At 46.2% G+C, this 20,939-nt stretch overlaps 1 pseudogene; it reads right to left on the bottom strand.

Annotated features, from left to right (window-relative positions):
* Positions 1–1,815: 1,815 nt before the first annotated feature.
* Positions 1,816–2,426, bottom strand: LOC103748218 (annotated as a pseudogene).
* Positions 2,427–20,939: the final 18,513 nt, after the last annotated feature.

Raw genomic sequence — 20,939 nt, 5'->3', positions numbered from 1 at the left:
CCCCGCCGCAGGTCCGTGTCACTCCGCCCCCGATGCAGCAGGGCCCTCTCCCAGGCCCCGCCCCCACAAGCCGCGCCCCGGAGCTGTCTCGGATTCGCACTAGTCCCACCCCGCCTGTGTGAGCGTCACATCCGGTTGGTGAAAGGGGCGCAGCCCGGGAGTGGCCCCCGTCCTTCAGTCTAAGTGAGTTGCTAAGCAACGGAAGCTCTTGGTCTCCTGTTGGGTCTGTCTGCTGAGGAACTGACGTTTTTTGGCCCGGTCTGCTGTGTTATATTGGGCCTCATGTTGCACATTTGACCCCAGGGAAACCGTGAAGGGCAGCGTGGGTCACCAGACTGCAAAAATATCCTTTCCCCGGGTTCTTTCTTGCTTGGGGGTTACCAGCCACTAGCTGCATATCATTTTCGTGCTTATTGATCACAGTATTTCCTCTTTGAATGCCAGTCCATATCATTAAATCAGTTTCTGAATGGTTTGTTTCTTACTATAGTTCTATTGTTTTGTCAATGGTGTGTATTGTAAATGTCTGAGGTTTATCTTTTCACAGTGGTTTGTTCATTTTTTTTTTTTTTTTTTTGAGACGTATTGCCCCTTGCTGACCTGCAACTCTCTGTGTATGTGAGGACCAGGTTGGCCTTGAACTCAGTATCTCCCTTTCTCTGCCTCCTGAGTGCTGGGGCTAAAGGCATACACTACCTTCCTTGTTTACAGAAGTCTTCTGATGGACATATTTAATATAAAAGATAAATCAAGGATTAGGAATATAGTTCAGCTGGTAGAGTGCTTGTCTAACAGGCACAGCATAAACCAGAAGTGATGGTGCACACCTGTAATGTTCTGTTATTGACAGAATATGTGAGTTGCAGAAGAGCCATAAGCCTCATTAGAGAAGACCATAAATCCCTTAAGGTGTCTAACTGGCCCAAATTGGCAGCCTGGCCTTGCTCAAGCTTTAGCAACTGGTCACTCCCTGGCCTGAGAGAGACTGTTTATGGAGACCACCTGTTTCCTTTAGTACTTTAGATAACTCACCCACCACCTGCATGAGTAAATAATCTTCAGAAGAGACCCTCAAGGACACCAGATCCTGGCACAGAGCTTACAGCTGTGTGCAGCAGAGTTCCTATATAAGATCAGACTGCTCCACCTTCAGATCATAGGTAATCATTCCTCAAGGAAGAGTTTATGAGCCTTTGCTGTTCCCTGAATCAAAGGAACTCATTCTTGCCTGTTGCAGGTCTGGCTCTGACTCTTATTTCTAAACTTTAAACACCTTCCTTTTTTTGCCCTCCTAAGTCTAACACTTAGAAAGTCAAAGCAGGAGAATCCAAAATTCAAGGTCATCCTGTGCTACATATCCACTTCAATGTAAGCAGGAGACTATCAGAGAGAGAGAGAGAGAGAGCAAGATTTTTCCATGGTTAGAAATTCTCTATCTCAAGTCACTGTCTACATTTTCAAAATGATTTTAAAGTTTTCACCAGTGACAATGACAGTGATTTTCTGATCAACATGAGTTACATGTGACCCTGTCAATATGTTTTTGTTTTTGTTTTTGTCTTTTTGAGACAGGGTCTCCCTGTAGCCCCAGCTGTCCTGGAACTCACTATGTAGACCAGGCTGGCCTTAAACTCACAGAGATCCACCTGCCTGTGCCTCCCAAGTGCTGGGGTTAAAGGCATGTGCCACCACACCCAGCCTCCAATCTTGGACTTTTAATTACCATGTGATATGTAGATAAAGCTTGAGCAAAAACCAAACTTTTTTTTTTAACTGTCCCAGAGGGCACACATTTTATTAGGCAGCAACTGGGATTTAACGGTTGGACTTGGCCACATGTTCCAGCTTGTCCTTCTTGATGGCGTAGGAGTTGGAGGAACCCTTGGCAGCATTGATGAACTCATTTGCCAGGCACTCAGCGATGGTCTTGATGTTCTGTAAGGCAGCTTCAGGAGCACCTTTGCACAGTAGCCAGATGGTCTGAATCACCCTGCACAGTGGGGACACATCCACAGCCTGCCATCTCACTGTCCTGGTTTGCCTGATGCCTGTGAGCCTTCCTGGGGGCCACTGTTGATAATGGCATTCACCAGAACCTGCTGAGGGTTCTCACCAGTGAGTAGGTGGATGATCTCAAACCCATGCTTGATGATGCACACAGATATGAGCTTTTTGCTGTTGTTGTAGCCATGCGTCATCATGGAGTTGGTGAGGCACTCCACGATGGGGCACTGTGCTTTGCAGAAGCATTTGGCAGCATACCACCCTGCACTGTGAGGCAGGTACTTGACATACTTCTCCTTCAAGGAAATGTAATCCTGCAGAGAAATATCATTGATTTGAACATCATCAGTGCTCCATTTACCAAATAGCTTGATGTCCAGAGTCTGTGCCATTGCTGGTGTGTCTGTCTCCCACTCTGTCATTCTGAGGGCACAGACCTGGCATCTCACTTGCTCCATACAGTCCTGGCACAGACAGGAAGAGAAAAAAACAAACATTCTTAAATAAACTTTGACTAGACATATATACTGTTCTTTAAACTAGTTGATTGAACTATGACCTTAGAGAGTTTAAGATTATATATTATTTTGTCTCATCTTTTTTTTATATTTATTACTTTTATGTGTATGAATGTATTGCCTGCATGTGTTCAAGTGCACCTGTGTCTTGCAATGTCCTCAGAGGTCAGAAGAGGGTGTCAGATCCCCTTTTACTGGAGTTACAGATGGTTGTTGGTCATTATGTGGGTGCTGGGAATTGAGCCTGGATCCTCTACAAGAACAGTCAATGCTATTAACCACTGAGTCATCTTTCCAGCCCTATTTTGTCTCATCTTTTATATATCATAACAAAGCTACCCAAACCTTTATTACTTGCATAGTCTTTACCATTTTCATATTTTGGAAACATCTAGCCATCTTAATTTTCATACATAAATACTTCTCTTTTTTGTTTTATTGAGACAGAGTCTCCCTGTAGCCCCAGCTGGCCTGGAACTTGCTATGTAGACCAGGCTAACCTTGAACTCTCAGAGATCTGTCTGCCTCTGCCTCCTGAGTGCTGGGATTAAAGGTGAGCATCACCATGCCCAACACATAAATCTTTCTTAATAAAATGTCTCCATTTCTATCAGCCTCCCCTTGGCCCAAACTCCACTGCTACCAGGAGACTGTTGCGCACCGGCCCCCATCAAGGAAAGTCAGGTGAGGAGAGAGACAGATGAAGTGAGAGGGGCCTCGGGTGGCGGTAAGGCAGGAAGAAACACCTGGGAAACTGTGTCAGCGGACAGGTTGTTTATTATGGTGTGGTGGAAGAAGAGGTTTATATAGGAAAGTTTCACGGGCAGAGAGGTGGGGTTGGTTTTCTGGTGGCCAGGCAGGTAGGGGGAGGGAGAGGGCTTCTAAGGCTATGTGGCCTTTGTCCTGTCCTCTGGTCACATGATCTACAAGAGACCCAGTTAGGATTAAAGGATTAGAGACCTAATAGTTTTGCTTGGAGGTTGCTGGGTAAGAGACAGTGTATCTAGATTGAAGCAGGCCAGTTTCCTGCCATCCTCACTAGGAGGTCTCCACATGCTCTACATTCCAGGCACTCCTGACTTATCTCAACATCTCCCTCTTTGTCTTTTGTAAGGGGTGGGTGTCATCAAAATCAGAGCTGGTATTAGGGATAGTTTGGTACTGGACCAGGACTCGGTGGTGATTTTAATGATGTCCTGTATGCGACTTTTGAAAAATTGAATTAGACAGGGTATTATGAGAAGCAGGGTACATAAGGCTAGCAGGGTCCTAAACAAGGGTAGGAGCCAAGCAAGGAGGGGGTAGGAAAACCATGGGGTCCCTTCTGGATCAGAGAGGGCCCGGGGAGGCTATTCTTTAGGTCTTGGAGAGTTTTGACATTTTGTTCAAGGGTTCCAGATTTGTTTATATAAAAACATTCCTCTTTTACTAAGAGGCAGGTCCCCCCTTGTTCAGCTGTTAAGTCAAGGGCCCTTTGGTTTTGGGGCACCACCCAGCCAGGGATGTGATTTGGCTTTGTAAGACCTCGAGACCCTCGATTGTGGATGTTATGGCTTGTTCGAGCCAGCTGCAAAATTCAGTGGTCGAGTGATAGGAGTGACCCAGGCCCCCCCGAGAGTCCAACCAATCCTGCAGACAGAGCGAGTCCCAGGCCGATGAGCAGGGGGATGAGCGCCTCTCTTTTGTGTCGGTGGGGAGTTGTCATCATATTGGCTGCTTCTTCCTTTTCTAGAAGGTAGAGTTGGGGGTAACAACGACAGGAGTACAAAAGGCAGAAATAGTTTGGTTGATACAAGTTGTTATGGTGCTGTTACACCAAAAGAGAGCCGGGGGTGGTGCACATAGGGCTGTGGATATAGAAATGTTAGAGACACAGGTGGGGGGATAAAGCAGAGGAGCTGTAAAAACAAAAAGGCAAGGAAGGGAGCTGGTCATAGAGGAGCCTATTGGGGAATGGTTGGTGGTGGGTTGTTATCTCCTGGGTGTTCCCTCTGATGATCCAGATGTTAGCTGGAACGGCTGCTAGCAGGGGTCTGGTGAGAGAGGCGCAGAAGAAACATTTTGAAATATTAGGATGGAAGAAAGCTGGATAAGGTCAGAGGCATACTGGATGTATTGAACCCAAGTTTGAATTTGTTTTTTAATCTCACCCTCTTGAGAGAGGATATGTGATTTAATCTGTTCCGATTGTGGTGCTGGCACTAGCTGACAGGATATATGTATGTCAGTGTTGGGTTATGATGCAAACCCGTTACTGTAAAGCTTGCCATGAACTCCAGTGTGCCATCAGTCATCTCAAGGGTCCTTAATTCTATTGTAAATTTATTTCCTTTGGCTATATATTCACGATAAATGCTGTATCGGTTTTTCTTTTTCCCTATGGGACAAGACCTGTATCAACAACTACCATAGATGTCTTTGTCGTGTAGGCAGTCACCTGAATTTCTAAAAGGAAAGCATGCATAAGCATCCAGTTGCTTGGAGGCAGAGCAGGGCTGAATGGGGATAGTTATAGCTGTTTGGCACCCCTTTAAGGAGCAGTCAGCAGTGTCAATGACTCAGTTAGCCTTTTCATAGGTTTCCCTGATCGAGAACCACCATCTAAATACTATCTGGGCTGAAGCAGATTTAGAATGGAATATAACCAGAATGGCCATGAGAATGACTGAGAGCGAGGCATTTTGGGGGCAGGCCGCTTGGGTTTGTGAAACCAGGTCATGGACATCCCACCATGTGACATTGCATGCTGTCCTCGGGCAATGTTTTCTCCTTCTGCATTGCTTTGTCTCTGTCAGGGAGTGTCTGGCCATTTTCTTGGTTGACAGGGAGATGTTGGACATTTCTGGCAGGGACCCAAATAGGCCTTGGTTGATCCTGGGGAAAAACACAAGCAAAACCCCTTCCCATTGTTAGCAATGGGGTCAGGACCCTTCTAGAGTCCATCCAGAGGGTCCTTCCATCGCACCATTATCTGTGGGAGGGTTCCAGGTTTTTTCCAGTGGAGGACTAGGGGGGCTTCTGTTGAATTTTTTGAAATGTTCAATAAATTTAAGGTAGCTAGTGCCATAGACGGTTGTATGTTGGGAGGGTAATTACCTCCCTTTTGTTTTGTGAGTTGATTTTTTAAGGTTTGGTGGGTTCTTTCGATAATTCCGTGTCCTTGGGGATTATAGGGGATTCCTGTATGGTGGGATATGTCCCAGTGGGAGCAGAAGGATTTAAAGGTTGAGCTGACAAAGGCTGGGCCATTGCCAGTTTTTATCTGTTGAGGGAGGCCCATAATGGCAAATGACATGAGCATGTGGGCAATAAGTCTTTTTTGAATTTTTTTGAGTTTGTGCAGTGGCCCAAATGAATTTGGAATAAGTGGCCACAACAAAAACAAATTTTTGATGGCTGAATTGGGGGATATGAGTAACGTCAATTTGCCAGAGGGCATTTACCTTCAGGCCACAGGGGTTGGTACCCAGAGTTTTGTAATGCAGGGGTATATATTAATGAGGCACAAGAGGAGCAGGTTTTTAGGATTCGTTTTAGGTGGGCTGTAGGGGTGTTAGGAAATCGGGCTTGGAGGCCTTTGAGGTTTGTATGGGTAAGAGCGTGAAACCTTTTAGCTTTTGTAAGGGTAGAATGGAAGGCCCCATGGGAGGCAAGCGAGGGCTTACCTTCTGTAAGAAGTCCTGGCAAGGGGCTGTGGGAAAGGATATGTTGGATATAGAGGGACTGTTTACATTCCTCTAAAAGTGTGGATACTGAAATGAGCAAGGGGGATAAGGGGTTTTGGTCAAAAGATCTCGAGATCCAGGGGAGAAGGTTAGTGACACAAATGCTATCAGAAAAAATAGGTTGACGGGCTAAAGTACCTCCTTTAGGGCAAAGTAGATGGCATATAATTCTTTATATTGAGGGGAATTATGAGGAAGTTCTTGGAAGAGGACAGTGGAGGGTTGGGCAGTGTCCTTATAGAGGACAGCGGCAGCTCCCCCAGAGCCCCCGTCAGTGAAGATTGTAATGGCTTCCTCCAAAGGGGTTTGGGAGAACAGAAGGGAAGGGAGCCAGGGGAGGGAGGATAGAGCAGCAATCCATTTATCTTTGGGAAAGTGGTTGTCTATTTGTCCTGGAAATCCCATTAGGCTAATAGCTATCCGGGAGTGATTATGGATCAGCCATTGGACATCAAAGAGGGAAAAGGGGGTGATGATTTTGTCAGATTCTTTTCCTAACTTTTGTAAGAAATTATTCCTTCCTTGACATATCATGTTAGCCAAAACGTCCATTTTGGTTAATAAGCGAGGGGCATTGCCAATAGGGGTATGAAGCCCTTTGAGGACCCCTTCAGGTTGATGGAGGGCCGCAACAAGGGTTGGGGAGGAATTGAAAATCAGGAGGTGGACCGGGGAGGAGGGCTTATAGCGGTGTAGGGTTATGTCTTGAAGGGATTTGTTGATGGCTGCTAATGCCCTGTTGGCTTCCAATGTGAGTTAGCATTTGGATGAAGGATGTTTGTCCCCTTTTAGGAGGTTGAAGAGGGGTTGAAGGGTGTCTGTAGAGAGTGGGAGCCAAGACCTGAGCCAGTTGAGGTTCCCTAGGTAACTCTGTAAGGAGCCCAGGGTAAGTTGGGAAGGGAAGGAAAGGACAGGTTTGAGTGGCCAGATGGTTGTTAGGGAAATTCCATTGCCTAGAAATTTCATGGGCGGATGAGCTGAATCTTTGTAGGAGTGATTTTAAAGCCAGATGCCTCAAGGGAGGATATTAATTGATCCCTGAGGTCTGGTAAGGGTTTCAGGGGTTCATACAAGGCAAGGATGTCATCCATGTAATGGTAAATATGGAGTCCCTTTTTAATATGGTGTTTTAAGGCAAAAGCAACTGCTTCTTGGCAAATGATGGGGCTGTTAGCCATTCCTTGGGGGAGAACAGTACATTCATATCTTTTTGCAGGTCCAGAATTATTGATTACAGGGAAAGAGAAGGCAAATCTCTTATAATCTCTTGGGTGTATTGGAATGGAGAAGAAACAATCCTTGATATCTATGGATAACAAGGGGGTATTTGCAGGAATGGCTGAGACCAGGGGGAGTCCACATTGAGGGGAGCCCCAAATTTGCATGGTTTTGTTGATGGCCCTTAGGTCTTGTAATAAGTGCTATCCCCCCAAGCTTTTTCTTATGGTGAAGATAGGAGTGTTCCATGGGCTGCAGGAAGGCCAGATATGTCCTAATTGTAATTGTTCTTTAACAAGTTTCTCAATGATTATTAATCTCTTCCTAGATAGTGGCCACTGTTCAACCCAGATGGGATCATCAGAGTTCCATACTAGGCAGGGAGTTTGATATTTAACAGTGGCCATTAGAATTGGGGGTGATTCATGAATGGGCAAAAGGGGCAAGAGTCAGATGGGTCACTGGGGTCCACTGAAGGACCCTCATCTCCGGTGGTGATAATTACATTGAGAGCTCCACAGAGGTCTCTTCTTAGTAGGTTAGTAGCCACTTTAGCAACCAGAGGGCAGATGTGGCCTTTGTTCCCATCAGGGTCCTCCCATGTGAGGGTTTCTGTAGTGATGAAAGCCTGGGAGGTGCCCCCCTATCCCCACTAACTTGAAGCCCGGTAGTAAGGACCATGTTGAGGGGAGTTCCTGTCTCCTAATGCTAGTCTTATCAGCCCCTGTGTCAATGAGGCATTTAAAGGGCTTTTTCCCTAATTTGATAATTTTTTGGGAGTGAGTTTTCTCTAGTATGGTGGAGGTCCATAAGGTTCTGACCTTAGGAGGCTGCCCTCATTTAAGCATTTACCTTCTTGTTTTAAGGCAGCTGAGAAAGCCTGAGCTATGGATGTGGCCTTATGAGTGGCCGTGCCTATATCTTGGGTAGACATGATCCATTTATCATAATGTTCCTCCTTTAAGCCTTGACAGGCCTGTCTATATTCAGAGGTTATCCAACCCCAAACGATATTGTAGAGTAGGATGTCTCTTGTCATAGGGTCTGAAATTTTTCTATCTATGCTAGTTTTGGACCTGAGTATAAAGTCAGCAAGGGATTCTTCGGGTTTTTGCCGGAGAAACATGAGGGATGATTCAGAGGTAGGGCCAGAAGGAGGGGTAATATGCTCCCAGGCCTGGAAGGTGCAAAGGTGCACCTGGTCATAATACCCTGGTGGGAATCCCACTTGCTGGACTCCTGTGTCCCAGTCACCCTGACCAAAGAGGGTGTCAAAGTTCCAATTGATATCGGCTTGGTCAGCATTTTTGCAGTGTTGTTGGATACACTCATCACGGAAAAGGGCCTCCCATTGTAAGATGAAGGGCCAGGCAGAGACGCCCTACAGATGTCTTGCCAGTCTTGGGCCATATTCAAGGTGGCATCAAAGCCAAGGAGGTTATTTTTTGTCCAGGAGGCACGTACACCATCCTCACATACAGCTTGTCAGAGTTCCTTAAGATCTCCTACTGAGTATGGTATCATTGTAGGGGCCTGTGAAAGGTGGGGACCAGGTTAACTGGAAAGGCCTGATATTATAGGTTTTGTGTGTCCCTGATACTGCAGAGCTGTTGGGTAGCTGAAGGGGTAGGTTTTGGCAGGGCAGCGGGAATAGGTTGGGGGTTTTCCCTAGGGGGAGGTTTGGGGTCTTTGTCCCCAGCTTCCTCGTGGGGGTAGGGAGGTAAAGGCAGAGGGGGGTAGAGGTGTGAGGGTTCCATTTTAAAGTTAGCTAAGTCTTTCCTGATATTTTCTATGGCCTGTTCCAGGGAGGCCAGGTCAGCCACGGGGCAATCTTCAGGGCATTCCTCATCCAAGTCCTGAGGGGAAAGGTTGGGACAAGGGGGAGCCTTCTCTGATATTGTGGGTTGGAGGGGAACCTACGCATTGCCTGATGGCCACAGTGATGGGGAGGAATTGGAGGGAAGGGGGGAGCCATTTTTGATCTCCCTCTGTCTGGCTAGGTAGGCTACCCTGGTCCAGACTTCTGAGTCATATGGGTCACTGGAGGCCATCCAAGGGGTGAGTTGTAGGACTTCATCCCAAAAGGAGGCAGCCTCTTTCTGAGAGAGTTTAACACCTCTACTTTTTTTTTTTTTTTTTTTTTTTTGGTCTTTTTGAGACAGGGTCTCCTTGTAGCCCCAGCTGTCCTGGAACTCACTATGTAGACCAGGCTGGCCTTGAACTCAGAGAGATCTGCCTGCCTCTGCCTCCCAAGTGCTGAGATTAAAGGCGTGTGCTACCACGCCCAGCTCAACCCCTCTACTTTTAAGAAGAGCCTGGAGGCCCCTGATTTGGGGATCCTTCAAGTTTCCAGGGGTCTTGCCCATGATAGAAAAGGAAAGGGGGTTGAAATGCCAAGTCCTAAAGGAATGTTCCTGAGATCTGGAGATTCCTGACTATCCCAGGGCATAAATTTCAGAAAACTGGCCACCGCCCTAGAAGCTTTTAATTGGTCGTTGTGTTACTGGCTTTTGTAGCAGAGATGTGGATAGGAGGTCTTTGCCGACACCCCGGGGCGGGCAGTTGTGGGTGGGGGGGTGGTCCATTCAGAGGACTAGAAGCCTTAGGCTAACAGCAGAGAGTGGCCCTGATTAGAAAGCTTCAGTTGCTCTTTCATCTTGAACCGTCCCTCACAAAGGCACAAACTGAAAGTAAAAAGGGGGAAAGGAGAGAATGCTGATCCTGAGAGTGGATGTCCCTCTGTTGGGGAGTACTCACCCTTCTTCTGTGTGTCTGGGAGAGGCGTGCCTCCCCACATCATGGAAAGTTGGCAAAGAGAGAGACCAATGGGGCCTCGGGTGGTGGTGAGTACAGCAGGGAAGAAACACCCGGGAAACTGTGTCAGTGGAAAGCTCATTTATTATGGCAGAAGCAGAGGTTCATATAGGAACCTCACTGGCAAAGAGGTAGGGTTAGTTTTCTGGCGGCCAGGCAGGTAGGGGGAGGGAGGAGGCTTCTAAGGCTATGTGGCTTTTGTCCTGTCCTCCAGTCACATGATGTACAAGAGACCCAGTTAGGATTAAAGGATTAGAGACCTAATAGTTTGCTTGGAGGTTGTTGGGTAAGAGACAGTGTATCTAGAATGGAGTGGGCCAGTTTCTTGTCGTCCTCCCTAGGAGGTCTCTGGCCTGGTCATGCTCTACATTCCAGGCACTCCTGACTTATCCCAACAATTTCCATATCCTTCTAACATTTTATCTTTTTTTTTTTTGGTCTTTTTGAGACAGGGTCTCCCTGTAGCCCCAGCTGGCCTGGATTCCCCATGGAGGCCAGGCTGGCCTTGAACTCACAGAGATCCACCTGCCTCTGCCTCCTGAGTGTTGGGATTAAAGGTGTGCACCACCATGCCCAACTTCATTTCCTTTTTTTAAATGCCATGAGACATAATAACATTAAGAAATAAATTTTTCATCTGTTATGAAAGTTGTATTCCTGGGGGTACTAAGCAATTTTTATCCCCTAATGTTCTAGTGTCAAACTATTATTTGATTACATTAAAATTCACCCTGAGGAACAAATGAATTTACTTACAGAAATGTGTGAGGGGTTACTGAGAGGTATATGGGTGACCTGAGCATATTTGCACCGGAAAGTCTTTATCCAGCACTGATGTTGACTTCCCCATAATGGGTCAATCTTCTTCTTCCTACCTGTCCCCAGATTATATACTTTAGTCCTCCCCAAATCCAGAAGACCATGTGTGATTAGAGCAGAATTACATGCAGCTGGCTAGGAAGAGCATGTGGATACTCAGGTGAAGGTCCAATGATACTGCTTACTCCTCCATTAATGAAGGTACACTATAGTCAACAAGCTCAATTGTTATGATCTCTTTCAAGAAGGCACAGCTGAAATCATGAAGATGGTAGTTGTTTGGCTCAGAAGAGTGCTGTGTAGCATCATCTTATTAAAAGAATGTGGAGGGGCTGGAGAGATGGCTCAGCAGTTAAGAGCACTGGCTGTTCTTGCAGAGGACTGGGGTTCAATTTCCAGCACTCACATGGTGGCTAACAAGTATCATAACTTCAGTTCCAAGGGATCCGACACCCTCTTCTGAAATCCTCTGGCACTGTATGACACAGGTGTACCTACATGCAGTCAATATATTTATACACACAAAATTTAAAAACAATAAAATATTAAAAGAACAGGGAATTAAAAGTACATACATAAGATTGTGTAATAAATTAATATTACCTGTGTACATATTTTAACAAGAGAGTTAAAAATATTTTTTATTACTGGGTGTGGTGGTGCATGCCTTAATCTCAGCACTGGGGAGGCAGAGGTAGGAGGATCTCTGTGAGATTGAGACCAGCCTGGTCTATACCATGAGTTCCAGACCTGCTGGAGGTACAGGGAGACCCTGTCTCAAAAAGACCAAAAAATTTTTCTACTTTATATATTTTAGAGAATGGTCTACCAAAATCTCATTTTAGATTTTGAATGAGTGTAAACAGTAGATAGAAACAACAGGTACATAGCAAAACATAATCAAATTGATGGTCACAACCTCCAGCATAATCAATTAAGAAAATCTGAGATGCTAGAGTTACTGACTGAGGAATTTTAGGCAGAGTGTCCTCTCTTACTTTTCCATGAATTATAAATGTAGAACCCTGAGACCCTCTTCATTCACCCGCTACCCCCCAATCCCTCCAGACCCCCACTAATTGCTCTTTTAGCTTCTGTAAAATGCTTGGCTGCTGCTTTAGACATACCTAAACACGCCCTGGCATGCCCTGACTCCCACCTGCTATCCCCCCCCTTCAGGAAACTATAGATTAACCAAGCCCGAGCATAAAAACTGCCCTATAAGGTAAAAACGGAGACTCCTGGTCCCACAGGTAACAGTCAGCACATTCCACAGCCCTGAGAATAGCACCTACCAATAAGAAACTTCCAGGGTTGCGTCTTATACATCCAATCGGCTTAAAATTATGTTGGCACGTGCGGGCTCCTTGAACCAACCAAAATGTATCTTCGGTATCCCCCCCCACACTTTTGTCTAAACCTATAAAAGTCTCCACTCTCCCTTACTCTGGGCTCTCAGCATGGATCCGTTGAGTTGGTGAGGTCTGAGAGCCCGAGCTTAAGCCCGAATAAACCATAAACCTTTGCTTTTGCATTTTGGTGTGTTAGGTTCTTGGTGGTCTCTTTGGGGTCCAGTGGTTGGGGTACAACAATAAAGTCTTTTTTTTTTTTTTTTTTTGTCTTTCTGAGACAGGGTCTCCCTGTAGCTCCAGCTGTCCTGGAACTCACAATGTAGACCAGGCTGGCCTTGAACTCACAGAGATCCACCTGCCTCTGCCTCCTGAGTGCTGGGATTAAAGGCATGTGCCACCACGCCCAGCTATAAACAGTCTTTTATTTCCCTTTAAAATCTATCCTGTTGGTTCTTTCATTAAGTATTTAGTAAATCTTGGTATTCATTATACATTTGTATTAGTCTATGTTATTACTTTCCTCATTGTAGTGACAAAATAGAAAATCCCACTACCTGTTTTTACTATAGACAGCTTTGTATCACAAGATAAGTAATAACAACCTTTCTTGAAAATAGTTTATATATATTTTTCCAGTTGAGTCTTCTCATCTGTTGGGTCTTGCATTAGGAACAGAGAGCAACAAGAGGCAGAACATTTTTTAAGAGGTCACCTGACATTTCTAAACTTTATGAAGCCATGGGTATGTGGCAGTGAGCACCCATGATCAAGCAGGCTGACAGAAGCATCTGCCTTTACCAGTGTTAAACCTGAGATCCTCCCTGGCTATTTTGTCCATTCATATTTAAAACAAACAAACAAACAAAAAAAAACTAGGGGCTGGAGAGATGGCTCAGTGGTTAAGAACACTGACTGTTCTTGTAGAAGACCTGGGTTTGAATCCCAGTACCCACATGGAAGCTAACAACTGTCCTTTATTCCAGTTCCAGGGAATCCGACAGTCTCTTCTGTTCTCTGCCAGCATTGCATGGCACGGGTGCACTTATCTACATGCAGGCAATATGTGCATACACATAATATAAAAAATTTTTAAAATATTAAAAGAAAAACTAGATAAGAAGCAAAACTGATAGTGCTCAGGGTAAATTCTTTTTTTGTTGTTTTTGTTTTTTTCTCCTGCCAGAGCTTCAACATAGGATCAAGGGCTCACTCTTCATTACAAACTCTTTTTCTTGTCCATTCCTCAACTTTGAGTTACTAGGTATATCATGTGATGCTGGATTGTGCATAAATTTGTTTATAACAAAGTTATAACAGTATCTGTCATCAAGGGCACCTTCAGCACACAGGTTTTTTGTTTGTTTGATTTTGTTGTTGTTTTGTTGTTGTTTGGTTAGTGTCCTGAGTTAAGTTCTCAATATGTAGCCCAACCTGGCCTGGACACACTCTGTAGACCAGGCTGAGCAGATAGGCCAGAAATAAATAAGTAGACATACACCTGTGTCTGACAGAAGTTCTGTAAGCATAGCTGGACATAGTGGCACACACCTATATTTCCAGCACTTGGAAAGTAGAGGGAAAAGAATCAAGAGTACAAGGGTAAGGTCATCCTCCATTACATAGTAAATCCTCCAGGGCACCTGAGACTCTGCCCCAAAACAACAAGAAGGTTGTGGTAGTGTGTATCTCAGCACTGATTGATGACATCATCAATATGGGGATAGTCACATGACTTGGTTGGAAACATTTTCAAAATGGCAGTGACCCATGTGACCTTGATGCCATTTTAATTAATCCAGTCACATGGCATGATTCAAAATGGTGACACCCAGAAACTTACTACTGAGTCATATAGGCTCATGATAACTTGGGAATTCCATGGACTGCAGGCATTTAATCAAATGTCCTAATCCTCTTGCAATGTGTTTTTTTCGTTTTGGTTTTCACTTTAGATTCTTCATAGGTTCATAAAAATAGGAAACCAATGTTGTACCTCATCCACTGGACCCCAAAAAGACCACTGAGGACCCAACACACTAAAATGCAAAAGCAAAGGTTTATGGTTTATTCAGGCTTAAGCTCGGGCTCTCAGACCTCACCAACTCAACGGATCCGTGCTGAGAGCCCAGAGTAAGGGAGAGTGGAGCCTTTTATAGGTTTTAGACAAAGAGAGGAGGGGGATACCGAAGATACATTTTGGTTGGTTCACGGAACCTGCGCGCGCCAACATAATTTTAAACTGATTGGATGTATAAGATGCAGCCCTGGAAGTTTCTTATTGGTAGGTGCTATTCTCAGGGCTGTGGAATGTGCTGACTGTTATCTGAGGGGCCAGGAGTCTCTGGTTTTTACCTTATAGGGCAGTTTTCATGTCCGGGCTTGCTTATAGTTTCCTGGAAGGGGGGGAATAGCAGGCGGGGGTCAGGGCATGCCAGGGCATGTCTAGGCATGTCTAAAGCAGCAGCCAAGCATTTTACAGAAGCTAAAAGAGCAATTAGTGGGAGTCTGGAGAGATTGGGGGGTAGCGGGTGAATGAAGAGGGTCTCAGGGTCCTACATTCCCCCCTTGTCTTGTAACTGGGGAACCCAATCATGGGTTCTGGCCGGCCAGCTCACAGGTATCTGGGGGGCTCGTGCTAAGGGGCATATGGGGATTCATGTTACTTGCAGGTGTTGGACCCCCAGCCTGGGGTACCCAACGTTCACGGGAGGCCACACCCCAAGAACTCAGTCCCCAGACCAGGAGATGCAATAAGCAAGAGGATTTATTGAAACGTCTACACAGACGGGCACCTCACTCAGAAAGGAGGAAGCCCCGAGCTCAGTTTACAAGCTGCTTATAAAGGCAAAAACCACAAACCACAAGCCAAAAAGCAGAAGTAGCGGGAGGGGGTATTTTTCGGGTGATTTCCAGCTTGTGCAAGGAGCATGAAAAGGTCAGTTCTTTCTCAGCAGTCAGAATTATTTTCCATCTTATTTCCTTGTATAACTTCCCAGAATATTTTTCTTAAGCCTGGGGGACTGGGGATTTTGGCCTGGGGGATTTTGTTGGGATCCATCATCCCCCCCTTTTCTTATGGCAAGATTTTAATACTAAAATCTATAGGTCTTCTGTTCTTTTCAGAGCATGGTGTTGTTGGGTAAGGACCAAGGCCTGAGTCACCGATATTTGGTTCCTAATAAACTGTAGCAATCTGTTGAGAATGCATTGCCCGAAAGTTAAAAGGAGAATAACTAGGGGGCCTACTAGGGTGGACACTAAAGTAGTTAACCAGGGGGTTTTGTTAAACCATCCTTCAAACCATCCTTGTTTGGATTCACGTTCTTTTTGTCTTTTATCTAGCCTTTGGCGGAGTTTAGTCATAGAGTCTCTAACAACCCCTGAGTTGTCAGCATAGAAACAACATTCTTCGCCTAGAGCCACACAGAGCCCCCCTTCCTTGAGGAAAAGCAGATCTAGTCCCCTTCTATTTTGTAATACTACTTCTGAGAGGGAAGTTAGAGATTTTTCTAAGTGGGTAATTGACTGTTCTATTGCTTTAATGTCCTCATCTACAGCCATCTGTAAGTCTGCATAATATTGTGGTCCTTGTATTAGGGCTGCTGTTCCAGTTCCTACTCCCGCAGCCACCCCCACTCCTAGAAGTATTGCTAGGGTCAGGGACACAGGCTCTCTTTTGTACCTGCTTGGTTGTTGTTTTTGTTCAAAGAACTGTTCTACAGAATCTGTGGGGTGATAGAATACTCGGGGCAAGAGCTTAATCATGACACAGTAATCTTGAGAGGTTTTAAGAACCATACTAGCTACACAGGGAGTCAACCCAGAGTTACATGCCCACCAAGCTCCTTGTAGAGGTAGGAGATAGTAATTCCCTTCCCCTGGGGGTACAGAGATAGTGGAGTTGCAAAGGTGGGCGTGAGTTGGAGGTGGGTTTCCTAAGCAGAGCCCAGATCCCGAGACTTCCGTGAGGGTTAGGGGTGAGGGGTCTCTCTATGACATTGGTCGGCCGAGGTGGTGTTATTGAATATCCCCTGTATAGCTATGCCCTCGTAATAAGGGGGTGCTGCTGCTAAACATAGCCAACAGGATTCAGTCAGGTTGGGGTCTGTCTGTCTAATGGCCTTATATGCTCCTTGAATTAAATTGAACAGTTGGTCCCCCGTGGGTGAAACTTTTTGACTCGGGGGGCTGGAGGTCTGTTTTGACAGGATATGGGTGGGGGAAGTACCAGATAAAGGGTTGGGGAAGTGCTGTGAGGTGAGGTGCAGTGGAGTGACTTCAGGTATTAAGGCTGGCGGGGGATTTGGGTAGTTGGGGATGGGATTTTGGATAGGTAAGACGGGGTTGGGGCCTATAGCTATTGAATAGGAGGAGATGTCTCTTTTAATAGTAAACAAGAGGCCAGGATCTGACCCCTCCTTGTATATCCTAATTCCCCAGGAATGTCCCTTGTCCCAATCTGTAACCTTCTTTCCTGCTGTTGTGAATTCTACCCAGAGGGGGTGGCACCATTTACCTTGACAGTCCTGATTAGGGACATTTGGGATCTTATGGGAATAATTTGCTTTTACAGTGATGTAATCCCAGGATGAGGATGGGGACCACCCGGTGTCCCCGGTTGTTTCACATCCCCAGTTTTTACAGTAAAAGTAGTCCCTTTCTCCACATTGGGAATTGAGCCGCTTGTCTCGATGGTTACCTGGACAAACATAGAAGGTTAACAGACGCAACTTGGTTTGTTGTGGTTCACGACACCCTCCCCATGCTAAGTGAGGCCCTCTGAACAGGGGGTAAGCTTCCGGGCCTGGTACTTTATCAGGATCCGTGAAGTCTGGTATGTCCCAGGGCGCTGGTGCTCCTAAGGCTAATTTACACAAATCTGGATACAGTATAGGCCACCAAGTACCCTTGGGTGCCATCTTATGGGTTTCAAACACTACAATACCCATTTGATTAATTACCCGCCAGGTAGTCAGCATAGGGAGATGGGGGCTTCCTTGACTAGGGACAAGCCTACAAACAAGTAGAATCATTAGGTATCTCTGGAAAGTCTTATTTTTAGAGGGTTGGATGTCTTGTGTAGATGCCATTTTCCAGCGTCCTCCTGGGCCGGAGCTCTCTTGGCGTGGGAAGTGTGGATCCAGGCCGAAATCCCGTCTACTTTGAGGGCCGTGGGCGTAGTCAGGGGAACCATGTAGGGTCCTTTCCACCATGGTTCAAGAGTCTTTACGTTGTGTCTTCTCACGTACACCTGATCTCCAATCTGGTAGGAGTGGGACGTTTGTGGACTCCCAGGCCGGTAGACAGCAGCCAAGGGCCTCCAAGCCTGATTCTGGATGATCTGGAGGGCTTGGAGTCTTGTTTTCAGGCTGGGATTGTCAAAAGAAGAGGGCAAGGGGGACAAGGTTACATTGAGGACAGGAGGCGGTCCTCCAAAAAGGATTTCATAGGGGCTTAAACCATGTATAGCAGGAGTATTTCTAGCCCGAAATAGAGCTAGAGGTAGGAGCTGCACCCAGTCTTTAGTGCCAGTCTCTAGAGCTAATTTAGTTAAGGTCTCTTTAATGGTTCTATTCATTCTTTCTACCTGTCCTGAACTTTGGGGTCTGTAAACACAATGTAATTTCCAATTGATCCCCAATGCTTTGGCCATTCCTTGACTTACCTGGGAGACAAAGGCTAGGCCATTATCAGACCCAATTACCTTAGGCAGTCCGAATTGAGGGAAGATTTCTTCGATTAGTTTCTTCACCACAGTCTGGGCTGTTTCCTTCCGGGTGGGGAAAGCCTCAAGCCACCCTGAAAAAGTGTCTATAAACACTAAAAGATATTTATAACCATATTTTCCTGGGAGTACCTCAATAAAATCTACTTCCCAGTTAGTCCCTGGTCGTGTCCCTCTTTATCTCTTGCCAGATGGGGCCTTTGACCTGGTAGCATTTACCAGGGAACATGAGACACAATCTCCCACTACCTTCTGGACTAGTTGGTTGAGGTCTGGGAAATAATAGATTTGTTCTTCTCTTTCTAGTAGTGTCTTCAGTTTCTTGTGTCCTAAGTGCATCCACTGGTGGAGTTGGGAGATTAACTCAAGGGCCGCCTTTTGGGGCAGTATGATTCGATTCTGATATTCCCACATTTTAGATTCTGGGTCCAAAGTAGCGTTGAGTCTTCGAACGAGTTCCAGATCCTGTTCAGTGTAGGTAAAAAGAGCATCTCCCTCCTTTGTTTGTGCCTCAATTTCAGCCTTAAGGTCTGCGTGTGTATAGAGAATGCAGGTGCCTTCTGCTGCCTGACGGGCAGTTTCATCTGCCATCCGATTGCCCCGAGCAATCGGCCCCTGGTCTCTCTGATGTCCAGGGCAATGGATAATGCTGACCTTTTTAGGCAAGTACAAGGCTTGCAAAAGGGCCACTATTGCTTCTTTGTTTTTAATGTCCTTACCAGCCGAGGTGAGGAGTCCCCACCTCTGGTAAATTTCCCCATGTATATGGGCTGTGGCAAACGCATAGCGGCTGTCAGTGTAAATGTTGACCTTTTTGCCCTTTGCTAATTTTAGGGCCTGGGTTAGGGCTTCTAATTCAGCCCGTTGGGCTGAAGTTCCGGCCGGCATAGCTTGGGCCCAGATTATCTTTTCTCCATCAACCACCGCCGCCCCCGCTTTGCGCTCACCATTTTGTAGAAAGCTGCTCCCATCCATATACCAAGTGGCATCTGCATCTATTAGAGGCTGGTCGGTGAGGTCTTCCCTAGTCCCATGCGTCTCTGCAAGTATTTGTTGGCAGTCATGGGGAATCTCAGTGCCTTTCTCGGGAGCTGGTAGCAGCGTGGCGGGGTTTAAGGTGGCCGGGCTACCAAACTTAATCTTTTCTGGATTTAATAGTAGTGCCTGGTAATGGGTCACCCTGGCATTTGACAGCCATCTGTCAGGGGGCTGTCTAATGATGGACTCCACCGCATGTGGTGTTATAATAGTCAGGGGCTGACCCATGGTGAGTTTGTCTGAGTCTTTTACCAGGGATGCTGTTGCCACCATGATTCTCAAGCATGGGGGCCAGCCGGTGGCTACACTGTCCAGTCTCTTTGAGAGATAAGCCACTGGCCTTTTCCAGGGTCCCAAAGTCTGAGTAAGAACTCCTTTTGCCAACCCATTATTTTCATCTACATATAGGATGAAAGGTTTTGTCAGATCTGGCAATCCTAGCGCTGGAGCCATCAGCAGTGCTCTTTTTATTTTGTCAAAAGCTCTCTGGTGTTCTTTTGTCCAGGCAAAAGGGGTCCCATTCTTTGTTAAAGGGTATAGAGGAGCTGCTATCTCGGCGAAGCCCGGTATCCATAGTCTACAGAATCCTGCGCTTCCCAAAAACTCTCTGAGTCCTCTGGCTGACGTTGGTGGGGGAATAGAGGCTACCGCCTGCTTTCTGCTTTCCGTCAGCCACCGTTGCCCTCTCTCCAGCCGGTATCCCAAATAGTTTACCTGCTGTAGGCAGATCTGTGCCTTCTTTGCTGAGGCTCAGTATCCAAGTTCTCCCAGTCTCAATAGGAGAGCCTCTGTACCTTGCAAACAGCTTGCTTCCGTCTCGGCCGCTAAGAGGAGGTGGTCATCTACATACTGGAGGAGCATAATCTGTGGGTTTCTTACCCAAAAGTCATCCAGGTCATGATGTAGAGCTTCATCAAACAGAGTAGGGGAGTTCTTGAATCCTTGGGGAAGTCGCGTCCAGGTTAGCTGTCCCGATATTCCAGCTTCGGGGTCCTTCCATTCGAAAGCGAAGATGGGCTGGCTAACCGGGCTCAGCCTTAGGCAGAAGAACACATCCTTCAGGTCAAGTACAGTATACCACCTGTGACTGGGAGGTAAAGAGCTCAGGAGATTATAGGGATTAGGAACAGTGGGATGGATATCTTCTATCCTCTGATTGACTTCTCTTAAGTCTTGGACTGGTCGATAGTCATTTGTTCCTGGCTTTTTCACAGGGAGCAGTGGGGTATTTTAAGGGGATTGGCAGGGGCGAAGTATGCCCATTTGTAAAAGTCTTTGAATGTGGGGTCTGATTCCCTCCCGGGCCTCTTTGCTCATAGGGTATTGTTTGATTGAAACTGGAGTTGCAGATGGTTTTAGTGTGACCACTATTGGAGGCTGGTTGCATACCAGTCCTGGGCCTCCTGTCTCGGCACATGCCAAGGGAATTTTACTTAGCCAATCAGATATACTAGGAGTTTATGCTATCGGTCCTTCATATAACCGATGTTCATCTTCCAGTCGCAGGGTTAATACCTGTAGTGGAGCTCCATCTTTTCCTTTTACAGTAGCTCCCTTTTTAGTGAAGTGGATATGGGCTCCCAGCTTAGAAAGTAAATCTCTCCCAAGAAGGGGATATGGACAATTGGGGACCAATAAAAATGAGTGGGAGACCTGTCCTGTGGTGAGGTCCACTTTTCTTTCTGTGGTCCATCTGTATGTTTTTCCTCCGGTGGCCCCTTGGACC

This window comes from Nannospalax galili, unplaced genomic scaffold (genome assembly GCF_000622305.1).
Source record: "Nannospalax galili isolate Female #2095 unplaced genomic scaffold, S.galili_v1.0 scaffold104, whole genome shotgun sequence".
Classification (NCBI taxonomy): domain Eukaryota; kingdom Metazoa; phylum Chordata; class Mammalia; order Rodentia; family Spalacidae; genus Nannospalax; species Nannospalax galili.
This window is presented reverse-complemented; position numbering and strand designations above follow the sequence as displayed.